The sequence below is a fragment of the Pomacea canaliculata genome, linkage group LG6, assembly GCF_003073045.1.
Source record: "Pomacea canaliculata isolate SZHN2017 linkage group LG6, ASM307304v1, whole genome shotgun sequence".
In the NCBI taxonomy this organism is placed as follows: Eukaryota; Metazoa; Mollusca; class Gastropoda; order Architaenioglossa; family Ampullariidae; genus Pomacea; species Pomacea canaliculata.
In genome coordinates, this window is record NC_037595.1 from 19,631,511 (window position 1) to 19,646,564 (window position 15,054).

The 15,054-nt window shown below is 35.8% G+C and overlaps 1 long non-coding RNA gene across 1 annotated transcript; it reads left to right on the plus strand.

Moving 5' to 3' along the window:
• The first annotated feature begins 5,956 nt into the window (after positions 1-5,956).
• LOC112566764 lies at positions 5,957-11,323 on the plus strand. The gene is made up of 3 exons (XR_003099693.1): positions 5,957-6,077; positions 6,987-7,311; positions 7,807-11,323. It is a non-coding gene; the product is annotated as an uncharacterized LOC112566764 (long non-coding RNA).
• The last annotated feature ends 3,731 nt before the right edge of the window (positions 11,324-15,054 follow it).

Genomic DNA, 15,054 nt, shown 5'->3' on the forward strand with positions numbered 1-15,054 from the left:
TATGACTCCCTGTCATTGGTCAGTTTGTTTTGAATGAAAAGCACTGAAATGTGTTTACCTTATCCATCTTTACGGACATTTTCCATATAACAGGTGATTCTCAAAGATTGTCCTAATAACCGCTCAAATAAGTAAACCGCAATTACTAAGAAACATTTGTTGCCAACAAATCCTACTAATGTGTTTGAAAATGAGGGACTGAAAGAAGTTTACACAGTTTTGTTAAAATTTATTGATTGATTACGAAGTCAGTTTTCAAAATATAATTGCTGCGAATTAAACTTTGTACTATTATTTAATTATCAGTACAAATCTTTAGCTACTTTTTCCGAAAGTTAGCGCTGATAAACTTTCATCCTGTACATTTTCATTTGCTAAGGAAATTGTTGTCCCTATGTAAGCGATATAGAACAATCTTCTTACTGAAACGTCAAAAAGAAATTCTTTTAAAAACAAATCACAGGTAAATTTAGCCAATAGATTATTAATTGTCCTAATAACCACTCAAGTAAGTGAACCACGGTTACTAAGAAACATATGTTGGCAAGGAATCCGACTTACGTCTTTTGAAAAACGGGGATTGCAAGAAATTCAGAAATTGTTTTTGTAAACGTCAGGTGGAAAAGTATAATTAACATAAGATATTAGGAAACAGTAAAAAAAAAATAGATTTTTTTTTGTATAAATAAAGAATCACATCGTAATTCAGTATACAGGTGAAGGCATGAAGGCAAATTAGGCATCTTTGCAGCCTGTTCCATTGATGTTTTACTCAGATAAGTCTACATGAGAGAAAGGTCATCTTCATCAACGTTTACATATGATGTTGAAAGAGAATAGATTTGAGCAGCAGTAAACAGATGTAATCATGCTTAAAGTCACAATAAACAATTGAGACATACTGTTTCATAACTGACTTGGTCCAAGGGAAACAACCTGTCAATCATGTATGCAAACCTCTTATCGTCTATTTGCCCCTAAGTTATTGAAAGCAAAGTGATTATACTATTGTCATAAACTAAACCCTAGGACTTTCAAACTATTATACTTGATGGTACTGATGATGATAGCTATAAAAATAACAACAATAAGATGAAGAGAAAGAGCAAGAAGAAAAAGAATGGCACAGAAACGATAAATAAAACAAATAAACCATAGGTATTAATGCACATCAAAGAAAACTATCTTGTCATCTTCCGCTGCTGAGGAAAATATAATGTTGATTTCTAAAATTCTGTAAACCTGTTTTTCTGAAAATGTTCACAATAGTACTTGCACACCTGTATAACTTGAATAATAGTAGTACTACGTGGACAATCTTGGTATTAAGCGAATGGCGAAAATATATTCTTAAAAAAATATTAAACATTAAAGGCATGTGTGCACCTGGAGGAGACATTTGAGACTTGCCTTCCTCTCCAAAGAAATGTCACCTTTGATCTTTATAACTGTGACTGTACTGTCGGATACGAAGGTAAAACAAAGCTGAAGACCGCATATATGTTGATGACATTCCTCCTATTCTCAGAATTACTATGCTACACTAACAAGGATCACAATCAACTCTGCTTTTGAGACAAGCAGTGTGTATTTTCTTGTCAGACAGGTCTTTGAGCTTGCCTTTGATGGCTGGGTAAAACGCTATATTACTAAAAATCAACTTTATTATTATTATGTTAATAAATAACAAAATCTTATGCAAACAAAAGAAAACACATTGAGATATGTGAAAGACAGACAGAGACAGAAAAGACTCCATTCGCTAAGCAGCTAATACAACACAAAACAAAACAGTAACTGATGAGTATTTTTTATTAGTATTTTATACAACTTTATGAATCATTGATACAACCATTAAACAAACACTACAAAAATTTTCTTTCACTCAAAGTCCTTAAACTGAGCAAGTCATCAGCTTCTAGTAGTTTGTTTGAGGTCGTTGATATGCACAAAGGTAACACTATGATGCAGCTGGCTACGAAGCATTAGTAAATAATTAGTTTGAAGATTGGGGGCGTATTATCGCGGTAATAGTGTCTTCTGATGTGTTCAACGAACGTTGTAAAGAGCCTCATATCCACATGTCAGACATCCTGAACAAAATCATAAGGGTTAGGAGTACACGTATTTAATTTCATGTGCATGTGAGATATTCATAGTTGCCTTTCTGTATGTGCACGGACATATCTATGTTTGTGTGTGTTTGTTAGAGAGAGAGAGAGCGGGGAGAGAAATTCTTAGTTCCGCTCTGTACAAACTAGTGTTTTATTTGTTATAATTAGTGGAATAATATGGCGGGTAATCTAATTCTCTTAAAATAGTGGTTTGCTAGGTAGCTTATATATTATAAATTATTGTATTACTCAGCTTTTTTGAAATGTTTAGCTTGTTATATGATGAAATAGTTTTGATAAACCTTGTACACTGATGTTAAAGAAATATTTAAGGGCTTGTTTTTTGTGAAACCTTAGACAGCAGAGGATGCGATTTTGTAAGATAGCTGTCATGTAAGAGAAAACCAGTTGGATACAACTTTTTCCTGCAAAGCAAAAGAGCAAATATTTTGTGTATTCAGTAAATTAAAACTGTTTCAACATTAAACTACATATTTTTGAATATTAACATCTGTTAAAAGAAAAAATGCAAACGCATGTTAAATGAAAGTTTGCATTGTTTATTTTGGCAAGTTTAGGTCTTAGCAAGGTCTGATTAATTGCCTGACCAGACTAAACCAGAAACGTTATCTTGACATATCTGGGTAAGAAAGTAGTGCTACTTAGATTTGGTACTGATTGCCCTTTAAAAAAAACAGAAATAGTCTTCCAAAAGTAGGTTAGGAATTTTCCCACTTTCTGAAAAACGGGGCTGCTACAAGGTGAATAGCCTTCAGTAAACACCGCCCTCGTCACACCCCGGGTACTCTCTGTAGATGCTTCGCCACCCACGCTTATCAACTGAGCAGGCATACGGAAGGGGGTTTATTAATGAGTCACGCTGCTGACGTATGAATAGACTTTATGAGAAATGACTTGAGTAGATATTTTCAGAAATGGCGTGAGGTCTCTTTGCTTTAGTGTCACCGTGAAAAGTCGAAGGTTTGATACTAGTAAATGTAAAATTTGTAAAGCGCACACTTATACTCCTAAGAAGCACGCTCTTAGTGCCTAAGAACAAGAACGAAATATGGACAGCATACGATAGACAGGAAAACAAATAGCATATGAACTATAAAAGAGTAACCAACCTAACGAATAATAAAATCAAATGCAGAAAGCGCAAAGAGGAACCAAATGACAGGAACAAGAGCTGAGAGTAGCATGATATAGCAAAAGGAAGGATGTGAAAAATGACTAGCATTTTGGGAGAAGTAGTTAGGAGTAATGTGTACGGAAGAGGTGTGTTTTCAGTGCACGTTTAAAGTATTCAATAGTGAGTAGTTGGTGGATATGGAAAGGGACAGACTTTCATTGTTTGGCTTTACAATAACTAAAAATTATGTAGCCATGTGTTGTTGTTTTGGTGATGATGATGATGTGGGGTTTTATATCGCGCAAAATCCGTATCATGGCGATATACTCGATGCGCCGGGGTGCTCAGCAGCATGAAGAATTACAGGAACAGGGCCGTAGCCCCAAAAGACAAACTATCCAGAGTCTGTAAGTCCACGATGCTCACTGGTGCCAGAGCTTGGTGCTAACACTTGCATTAAGTCTGAACGGAAATTAGCAAGGCGACATACTCGAACTATCCTCCCACCACGTACTCCACGCACGGTTTTCTTCTTAACGAGTTTTCTGCAATATGACAGCAAGTTAATATCCAATACAGTCACATTTTCAGCAAGGTCTTGGAACACAGAAGCAGAGTAGTGTAATTGACTCAGTCACAAAAGGATGAAAATGATCAGATTGCAGTGTGTAGACAAAGCACAATCTCAGTTCGTCCAACCACTCAATACTGTTGCTGTCCCACAGGAAAATACTGTTGGTAAACACCACTCAGGGAGAAGCCTGACACTACCATCGCTCAAAATACAAGTATAGTCTCATAGTCCCAAGGGAAAGCCTCTGAACATCAGATCATGGAAAATCTCTAATTCTCCTGTGCCACCGTCAATTGGTGACAGGAAGAGTAGGGAGACGATCATCAGACGAGGAGCGGAGTTGTCTAGCTGGGATGTTAGGGAAGAGCAGTTCAGAAAAATAATCAGGATAGGTGCCAGCAAAGAAATTAAAACACAGCACGGGCAGTTTGTACTAGATGCCAGAACGGATGGGAAGCCAGTGTAGAGAACGAAGGAGAGGCGTGGCGTGGTCCTGTTTCCTGCTCTAAGCACCAGACGTGCAGTAGAGTTCTGTATTTTCTGAAGTTTGTGAAGAAGGTATTGAGAGCAGCAAGCAAGGAGCTTTATGTGTGTATATAATTATGTATATTTATATATATACTAGTTTTGTAACGACTATATCTCTTCGTGTTTCTCGGGTCTCATGCTATGAATACTTGACCATTACTGTACAATCTTAGGTGTTGTTTGCTTTTTTTGCCTCTTTTCATCTCTTTCATACTGTCATTTGCTTGATCTGATAACTACATTCTAGGTGCACAAGAACAGGCGACAAGATTATCGTCGAGGTCACCCTTTGTTTGCCTTCCCCAGAAAACAGAAAATAGAGGTCACCGCTTATCTCCCTATCTCTTTTCAAACACATCTCCTCATTGCAAGATGCGGTCATCGTCCATATTTAGCTCAGATTAACACAAGGATCTTTAAGTTGATTCATATACTCTAGTCTGTACATGGGCTAAGAAAAGATGTGGGGGAAAAGGAAAACATCATTATGCAAATTTTCTTAGGAGTTTGTTTTGCATCTGGTCTTTTATAGTTTTTGTTACGGCTAGATTATCATTACAAACTTGTCATGTGGCTAATAATGTGTTAAAGCGTAGACTACTTTCAGTGTAACTTTCCTGTTCTTCTTGCACTCGCAATCAATCTCAAACTCTTAATATAATTAATTGTTACCGGCCAGCGCTTCACTGGCCAGGAACACGACAAATACCGAGACACTGCGTGCGGTAATTAAACTTCTTTGGCATCTCGGATTTTGTACAATACATGAAACTTTGGTACTTTGATGGATATTCCACGTATTAAGGCCTTTTAAAAGTTATCAATAGGCGATTAAAAATAGCAGGCTTGGTAAAATGAGCATCCTTCAATGTGTTTGATATTGCTGGCCCGGGAGTCTTGAGCAAAAAGACCTGCGGGATCTTTGGACGCAGGCTCAACAAACGCATTTGTTAGCGCGGGGACCTCATCAGGCGCGGAAAAATAAAATGATGTGTTTTAAACACAAACTTTCTTTCCATAATCAATTAGCATGCAATTTTTGTATCGGTGCGTTTGTGGTTATACTGTATCAGTGTCATTCTCAGTAAAAGTGCTTATGACGAGTAAAAGTCAGCAGTGTGTATCTAACAGTGGAGAACCTTGCAAGAGGCTAAGCGTTGGTCTTGGCAGACAGCAAATAAATATTGATGAACACAATGTGGAAGATCTTGAAAGATCAATGGCAAATTTTCAGATAAGTTTTTGTCAAGGAGTATCGCACCGGTAAATGTTTTTCCCTTATTGAGAACTATGAATGAAATAGGTTCAGGAAGTGTCATATTTTGTGCCCAGTGCTACTGGAAGGTGGCCACATGATCAGAGATGACGAAGCTCTGATATGAGAGGAGGTTTTTGTTTTGTTTTGTTTTTTATCGAAAGAGCTTTCTCTTATCAATATCAAGCGATATCACGTGAAGTAAATGATTAAACAGTTCTACTCATCCGAAAAGAGACTACTTCATTGTATACCATTTTCTTCATTATCATCAAGTACTTTGTACCTTTGGTTCAATGATTTTCGAAAAATCAACGATAAGAAGTTTACCAAAAATGGAAAAAATCATCACCTACACGGGTTATATAACAGAGATCGGCTCGTACATACTGATTCAGAGGAGGATCAACAGTGATGAATTACTGAGCAAAGTCGTGAAGAGGCCAGTCATCTTAAACTACAACTGTTGACGTAAGGAGAAAATCTTACACTGCTATTTTTAAATGTGTTACTTATCAATTACCAGTTATATTTTTCTGTTAATTTGTTATGTTTGTACTTAAATTGGCAACTTCTCTTCCACTTATAGATTCCTGGATCCTGTGTCTACGCTCTTGCTAAGAATATATAGTAACTCTGTGGTCCGTTCTTTCTTTTTCTTATTAGGGTATGAATGAATATCTCTAAAATAAGTAACATGGAAAAATATTTAAAAAGAAGTGTTATTTCTAACAGCAGGTGCTTAAAGAAACCTGTGAAGCATTACAATGATTTGTCACAGAAAGTGAGCTATTAGGATAAATTTAAAGCTGTTAAAATCTAAAGCATTTAAATACTTGCTCTCCAGTGTGGTAGAGTAGTTTCTCTTCGACATAAAAATTAGTGTCACAATAGAATTAAAAGTTCTTTACAATTTGTTTCTTATTACAATAACTTATTATTGGTAACTATTAACATAGCACTGTATATACATATCGCTTGTTTAATGTCAGCTTTAAATAAAGCGATTGATTATTTTTAAAAATTTAAAGGTTGTAAAAAAATCCAGTGAGTTGCGATGACGATCACAATGACAAAAACATTGACAATAACGGTGCTAAAGATGAATTGGTAATGCAAAAATTTATTTTGATTTACTAAATACTTTACTTACTGTTGTCTCTGAGTAAGTGTCAAAGAGTCGTTAAACAAATACTTTGTTTAACTAAGCAGCATCCTTTAGTTTTATCTTACATTGCATTTACACCTTAACGAGAAACAATTGATCTCATTCACACTAGCTTGTCTTAGGATTACATAGTGTTTGCTTGTAAGCATCAATCTCGTAAATGCGTATAGTTTTACAAAACTTTATGTTGTTTTTCTCGAACATATTTTCAGGAGTTGTTTGCCTACTTTGCTTTGAGTCCAGCCTACAGCTCGTCAGGACATGGGAGGCGAGCAAAGTACCGCAAGCAGCGAGGAAAAAATTGTTGTAAAGACTGTAGACGGACATGAAATTTATAATAAGTCAAGTAAATACACTTTATCAGGGCCCTCTAAGCAGATAGAAGAAAACATAAAAACGAGAGGTTTTCAGCAGAATGAAGAGATGAAGTTTGCAATCCATCAGGTGATTGGACACCAAGACAGTCTAGGGAGAATGCTGCAATACCAGGACTTGCCTCGAAGAATGTTGAAAGAAAACTAAATACTCTTCATCCAGGTACCTTCTTTTAATTTGTAATAGCAGGAAAAGCGGTTTATAAATAGTACCAATTTGCTAGAAGAACCTGGCCTAAATGGTAAACAATTTAGACATATCGTCTGACTTAACAGACTCAATCGAAAAGAATTGCACTGCAAAACAACAATTGAAAGTAATTCTTAAGGGCAGTCTAATAATCGATTCTTTTAAATGGGATGAAAATAGAAGGATGGTTTAGCCGTTATTTCAAATTATCAAGGCCGGAGGTGTACACACTATGTAAACCGGTTACTGACCCCCTTCACAAACTAATTTTCTTCCAAACAGCACAGATCTTTGTTTTGTTACCTTGTCAAACGAACTCACTATGCATTGTTTGATAGTGATATTTCACAATTTTCTTATGCAATGTCATGTAGTTTGCATAAGAGTAAAGTGGTTACACCTAAAGAATTTAGTATTATTGAAAACGTTAGTTACATTTCGCTCAATTAAAGAATGATTTTTTTTCAGAGAAACGGATAAGCCTCTGCTCTTCGTATCAAAAACTAATGATGATCACATATAATGGGTGGACAAATGACAAAATCTAATCGTGATTTATTTGTTACAAGTGAAGAAATAACGACTGTAACAGCACTAGATGGTACTAAGTTTATTGCACAGCAGTCACAAGTCATAGAGAACGGGAAGCTGAAGCAGTTTAAACGTGGAGGGGACATGTACAGCTCGCCCACACCTGGTCAGGGTGAGAAGCTGATGTTCTCTCGTCATGATGAGTACGACTCTACAAAGGCAAAAGAAGGACAAACTGAAGCTGCTACAAAAAGGAACATAAAGAGTGAAGTGAAAGACAAAGGCAGGGGAGAAATGCAAGGGAAGAAAGTGCCATCTTTCCATTGAAGCGTGGTAAAGGATATTTAATTCTTACCTGTTTTACCTGGTATATTTTATGGACTTGGACAACATAATTTACAGTTACACTTACAAAAATCTGGTAACTCTATGTTTTTAGCGTCTTTTTTAAAAGTATAGGTCACCGCTATTCACATGCAGACTAATGAAGTTTAAAACATCTGCTGAATTTTGCTAACCTTGTTAACTTTTTGGATCATTAAGTGACCAAGAAACTTTTCACTGAATGATAAGGTTGAATTATTACTTTCGATTTCCACTAAGCTAGTTGAAGGTTAATCTGCTGTCATGGGGAACAGACAGGTAAAACTGTTATGTCACATGCGCGTTCGTAGTGTTAAAGGAACGCTAATCAGCAAAAGAGAATGGGAGCTTACCGATGAAGTGTATCACATGAAACAGGTTTGCTACAAACGATTACGAAAGTCTTTTGATGATGCTGTGGAAGGCTGCAGGTGTGTTACCGATATCGCCAATGAAGTTAAAGATGTGATCTGGAAAGTTGATGACACATTTGACGAATACGATACACAGATCGTAATCATAGAAATTTTGGTTTATGATTCAATAAACACCGTTGCTCAAGTCGTAATTAAGCACCTGAAGTTCAATAATCTTGACGCTAGTGCTGTCCGCGACATGCTGAGACAGGAACAGAAAAATGTTGAAGAATGTTGTGAAAACTTGATGCGGGGTTACCATTCAACGAGGATGCTGACATGGAACTGAGTGCTGGTCCTCTTGAGCTGCTTACACACCTGGTTTTCTGTAGGGAACGAAAACTGTCTTTTGGCCATGTGCTTCCACTTGTCCGAGACACGTGCATTGTTGCATACGTTTCAACTGTACTGACGATAAGTACATATAGAGAGGACAACGTGGACAAACTTCTATGATTCACGTTTCTAAGCGTTTGTACCTTTGAAAATAATTATTTAAAAAAGACGACTTTTTGCAGTAGAAAGTGGAATGCATAACTTATGTCGGCTTTTTTTTACAAATAGACAATATGGTAAATGAGGTAACTTTATTGACATAGAAAGTGTTATCAAACTATGACCGAGTTTTGGAAAGTTGTTTGTCAAGGTCCCAGGAAACGAGTAGTTTGGGGGTGGGGTGGTAAAAGTTGAGACACTGAAACTAGGATAAACATAGTAAGTCTACATGTGTTTGAGAAGACCTTGCTAATACATTTGTCAATACAATGAGGTTAGGACATTTTGAAGGCTTAACGCTTTTCGGTACTTTGCACAGTTAAGAAAGTCACACACTCCTGTTAAGGAGGAGTTTGTTTTCGCCATGGTTGTTGAGATTAACCGACATTTCTTGACATAGGCTATTTAAACGTATCCTCTACTTTTTCCAATACTTCTGTAGACAGGTCTTTTTATCTAACAAGCAACTACATTGTGACTTTAGAACCTATTGATGTAACAATGGAGGCAGTTAGATGAGTATATCTTAAAAAGGCGGGACATCTTCTGTCTGCTTTCCTGCATTGATCGACAGAAATATCTTTTGTATTCACCACCTATTCTACTAAGAAACCTTTTATCGGAAGGAGATGATACACTTGTGACACTTAATGATGTTTTAAATACGTTGATTTGTTAATATGTATGGTGGTTATTCGGGTTGTAAAGTTTATTTCCTTATTATTTTGTTAACTTCGTTCATGGTAAACCAATTAATGTATGCATTTCTTAAATTTCTCAATAATTTATCTTCAGCTTGACCAAACAGAAGGTTAAAATTAAAGAAGAATAACGAAATAAATATCACTAATAACATTGATTAATTTTTTTGAAGCGATTGTCAGATTTTATCTCGAAATAAATCATCATGTTTCTGAAAAAATAAAACTTGTCATAGAAGGCAAGCCGGTGATTAGAAGATTATTGATATAAGATGTATAACTGCGAGGTCAAGTGTCAGCTCTTGTATTTTCATTAACAAATTTTAAATGTAATTTTTTGCGCACATAATCCTTTCCATTTGGAATTTGCACTAAAAATAAGATCCATGAGACATCCACTAAATTCTGTTGTTAAAATTAACAAGATTTTAATAAGGAGTACAAGGTCGTAAGACAAGATGTAAGAAAATGGAGAATCTGTGTAAAATTTTGTTTTATTTTTCATCTTTGGTGCTTAATTTTTTACATGGCTGCCAGACTAACAACTATAAGCTACTTAGCTGCTTTTCAAGGTAACCAGCTGTGTCTTTAGTGTCTTTCTTAAGAATGTTATTCTCTTTCAAATGCTGTGCGCCATTGTTGTTTATTTACTAAGCTTGCTTACAGGATTAAGCTAGGTAAGCATCTTGGTTCTTTCTGCCTTCTCGTCTCTGTGTTCTTTTATGTTCCTAGCAGTGTTCACTGCAGATTTGTGTTTGTATGACTTATGATGATTTTCTCTGTAATAAGGTATCACTACCACCTGTTCTGTAAATTTTTTAAAGCGCATTGACCTCGGCTCCCTATAGGAAAATACGTTATATGAATCCAAATATTAATACAAATTCTTATCTGAAGTTTAACAATTATAAAAATCATTATAGAACGTAAACCGTGAAGATGTCTTTTAATTGTTGTTACAAATTCTTATATTTCACTTATTTAGCTCTTTTTCATATTTAGGCTCAATACTTTGAATGATTAAAATGCTGAAAAATAATGATACCAAATCCCTTTGAAAAATATCCAGAAGAGATCAAATAGCGTTTCACGTTCATACTTTTCTGATGTTATTTGTCACCTGCCACACGTGTTTGCAAAGATGCACGCTCCTGTCAGCCATCATTATTAACTAGCTTATAAATTATCACCTTACATAGGCACTTACAAATTCATGAATCACACGTCTCCCTCACAACACACACAAAAACACAAACAAAAACACAAAAAACAAATACAAACACAAATACAAATACCAACACAAATACAAACACAAACACAAACACGAACACAAGCACACACGTGCGCGCGGGCTCTCTTTCTCTCTCACACACACAAATTGCAATTTAAGATTGATTGAATTATCTAGTGGTCTAATTGCCGATTTTTATATTTACACTAGAAGTGGTTTTTCATCATATTAAACAGTCTGTTAGCACCTGCCTGTCTATGTGTTTCTTTTTTCAAAGTCATACAAGCTGAGTGAACAGCGCTTCACATTCCTTTGAATAAAGTGGTCACAGTACACCCAGCACGAAGACTAGCAGGCGACCTTCGCTCTCTCTTACTTCTACACACACACAAGTATCACAACTTACAGAGAGAATGCGATAACTCTGTGTGTGTGTCATTTGTCAAAAATAGCACAAATAAATGGGTACACGGAAACATAGAAAGTAAGTTTAAAAAAAAACATTTTTCCACCTCCTGAAATCCCTATTTGCACATAGCATCCCCATCTGCACAATATTTCCTAGGTTAAATTTTCATAATAACATGCAATCACGTATAGTGAATATTTAGTTTATGAGTGTCCATATGTGTGTTTGCGCGAGCGCGTTCTTTCGTGTATGAGAACAATATTTGTATGTAACAAGTTCACGTTTACTCGCTTACACTCACACACACACACACACATACTCACCTACACAAGAGAATAAAACACCAAAAGAATAAAAGATATAACACTAATCGACAATTTAGTGGCCAATTTACTCACTACATGTATCTGTAAGTGAAAAATCTATCAACTCTGTTTGGCCTGACAACCTGACGGAAACATCGAAATAAAATAACCGTCTTACTTCTGCTAAACTTATATTAGTCTTTGTAAATGACATGGTATCCACTCAAAGAACCATTAATAAGCTGTAACATATCGTGATAACAGGGCAATTGTCATTATTATTATTAAATGAATTTCAGAAAATAAATCGCTTTGTAGAAGATACTTGCTCAAACATTAAGCAAATTTAAGAAATACTTGTAAATATTGCGGTTGTAGTCTGCTGATAACAACAACGAACAATAATAATAATTTACAGAGTAAAAATGCTTTGAATTATTTTTCTTAAAGAAATGTCTCTCTGTTGTGAACTTCACTGTTGTTAAGTCTCTTGATGCGAGAAGCAGCTCAATGTCGGATAAATCAATCCTTGAATCCATGGAGGGGATATAAGTTCGTGCTTGAATCACTCACGTGAACTCATGAGTAATAAATCTATGAGCTTGAATTATTCAAGTAAACATTACCTTATTAGTATTATAATTTACCTGAGAAACCATTTAATTTAAATCAGAAGAAATGGACAACCATTACGCAGTATTCATTTGTTGCATATTAAACTCGTTATATAGATTTAATGTTGGCTCCGCTCACTGATAACAAGAAATGACTATTTACCCCCTTTAATGTAAGGTCACAGCTTTTCTTCTGGCTGAGGCATGCCATTCTCGGGTGCCATTCAATCATTGTCATCAAACCTTTTTGCGATAGGGACTTTCTCTTTAATTCTATGAAAGGGGATATTTAAAACGCATTTCAGAAATCGTCAATAGAGAGGGCTACCGCAAAGCAGTATTATTATTGCTGAATACTTTTATCTTATTAGGATAGTTGGCCAAAAACCATAAAGTAAGCATGTAAAAAGTAACGAACGGACAAAAGAACGAACGAACAAACAAACAAACAAACAAACAAACAAACAAACAAACAAACAAACGGTTGATATTAATTCCTCCAACTGTGAGCAGTAGAAGCAACGGTTTGATGGTTCCCGTGATTTTCTGCTATATTTAGAACCAACTGTAGCGAATTGTTGCATTAGACATGACTGTATTGTGTAAACATCATGTAACAAATGCAGTTTTATTTTTCAACTAAACGTGATATTGCATTAGATACTAACTGGGTAGTACAACATTACTACGATTCACCCCCCAAAACACCAAACTGGATAATAATCCCTTCCCTTCTCGAGACACACGCTTACAAAAGTGATCATGCAGATAAGAAGTATGATTGTGACGTCATGTTTGTACAGAGATAATCCCTATTTAACGTAAAGTCACAGCTGTTCTATTGGCTGAGGCATGACAACGGACGGCGTACTAGTGAAATGGTCACACGTCTCCTCCAATGCTGGTATTATGTTAGGGGCGTGGCATGTTGAGCCAACTGCTGCTATTCATAGACTTCATAGCAGCCATCCGGTAATTGTACACAGTTACATCCCCTTCCAACCCCCCCCCCCCCTAGATTCAAGGGGACTCAACTCTCTAAGCTGCCTCATTAGGAATAATACTTTTGATAATTCTCAAAATATTTTTTTCTGGACGGTATAGTATCGTTGTTTTGAAATATCAAATGTCAGTACAGTTTTCAGTAGTCCATCCTTTGTATTACATAAATGCATGTATTTTTAATTAAACGTCATTAAACAAACTGTGGTGAACCTAGATTTATATATAAACTGCATCACCCACGTGTGTATGTGTGTGTATATATATATAGAGTGTGTGTGCGTGAAGTGGTTAAATTATCTTGCACAAAAAAGATCTAGTATTGCTTTGTTAACTCGATTATTACTTTCAACAATGATTGTAATCCTGTAGGCTGAAATCCATTCACAAGATGGCTATAAAATTACCTGATGTCTAAACACTGAAACAGCATGCTTACGCAAATATTGTTTCGAAATCTTTACTGATATGTTCGTTCTGAAAGGGCATTAATCGGTTATCTACACTTCTGATTTTTGATATTTTTTTTCCTTTAGAATGAATACCCTTAAAACACGCGAACTTAATACATGTTCGTGTGCAATATCTAGAAAGGTGGAAGCATTTTCTCTCTAAAACCTACAGGCGGCATTGCACGTTGGTGTTGCTATTTATTGGTACACTTCTGTGTGATGTCATGTAACATCGTTAAGGGAAATAACTGCAGGTATTTTACTTGATACACTTGATATCAAAAGAAAAAAAAACAAAATCTACACGTAGAGTACTTCATTTTGAAGTTTAAAATGTAAAAATTTACAAACAGTACAAAATGAATAAGAACCGACCATGCAAGAACTTGCAACCAGATACATCGGCGCTAAGGATATCTTTCTGAAATAGCTCATATATTTTAGAGATGTATTCAGTGCACGTAAGACACAATTAGCTTTGAAGTATCTAAGATGTAGCAGAAAATTCAAGTCTAGAAGCGAAAGCAGCAATTAATGTAGCCTTTACTAGTGTGCTGTGTATCATTTCGTACCGACGAAAACGCTTGTCTCGTTTTTATTGGTAACTGCCTCGTTCTCCCAGTTAACACGTTTCAAATAATATAATAGGCGACAGACTCAAATTAGCACAAATCAGTGATCATGAAGAAAGAAAACTCTCAACCCGTATTAATCTCGGGAAAAGAAATTGTTACCGTACGATAAAGTACTCACAGACAATAACTTGCTTGATTACTCATTGAAAGATTCCAGGTTTTTATTTGCTTTCGATACCATTCACTTAGTATCCACCTATTTACTTGCCGTCAGTAGAATCACTTACACATATAATTGCAAAATGAGACTTTATTTCTTAAACAGAAATAATAGTGACATAAATCTGAGAAAAACTTCCAAGGCTAAAATGTTATATTAACAGATCACAGGAATTGCGAAGAAGGGGAAAAAGTTTAAAGAAACCAGCAGTTTAACGTACCTTGGAGAGACATTGTTCTCTTGGCAGAGACCTTTAGTACCTGAGAGGTCAAGTATATGCACATACTGCTAAAGAAAGAAAAACGTTACCTGTAAGTCGGGTCTTAATCAGGCGACCATTCCAGTTCTGACCCTGGGTTCAGGAGGATATGAGACTTGTCGATTTTTTTTAAAGAGCCAAGA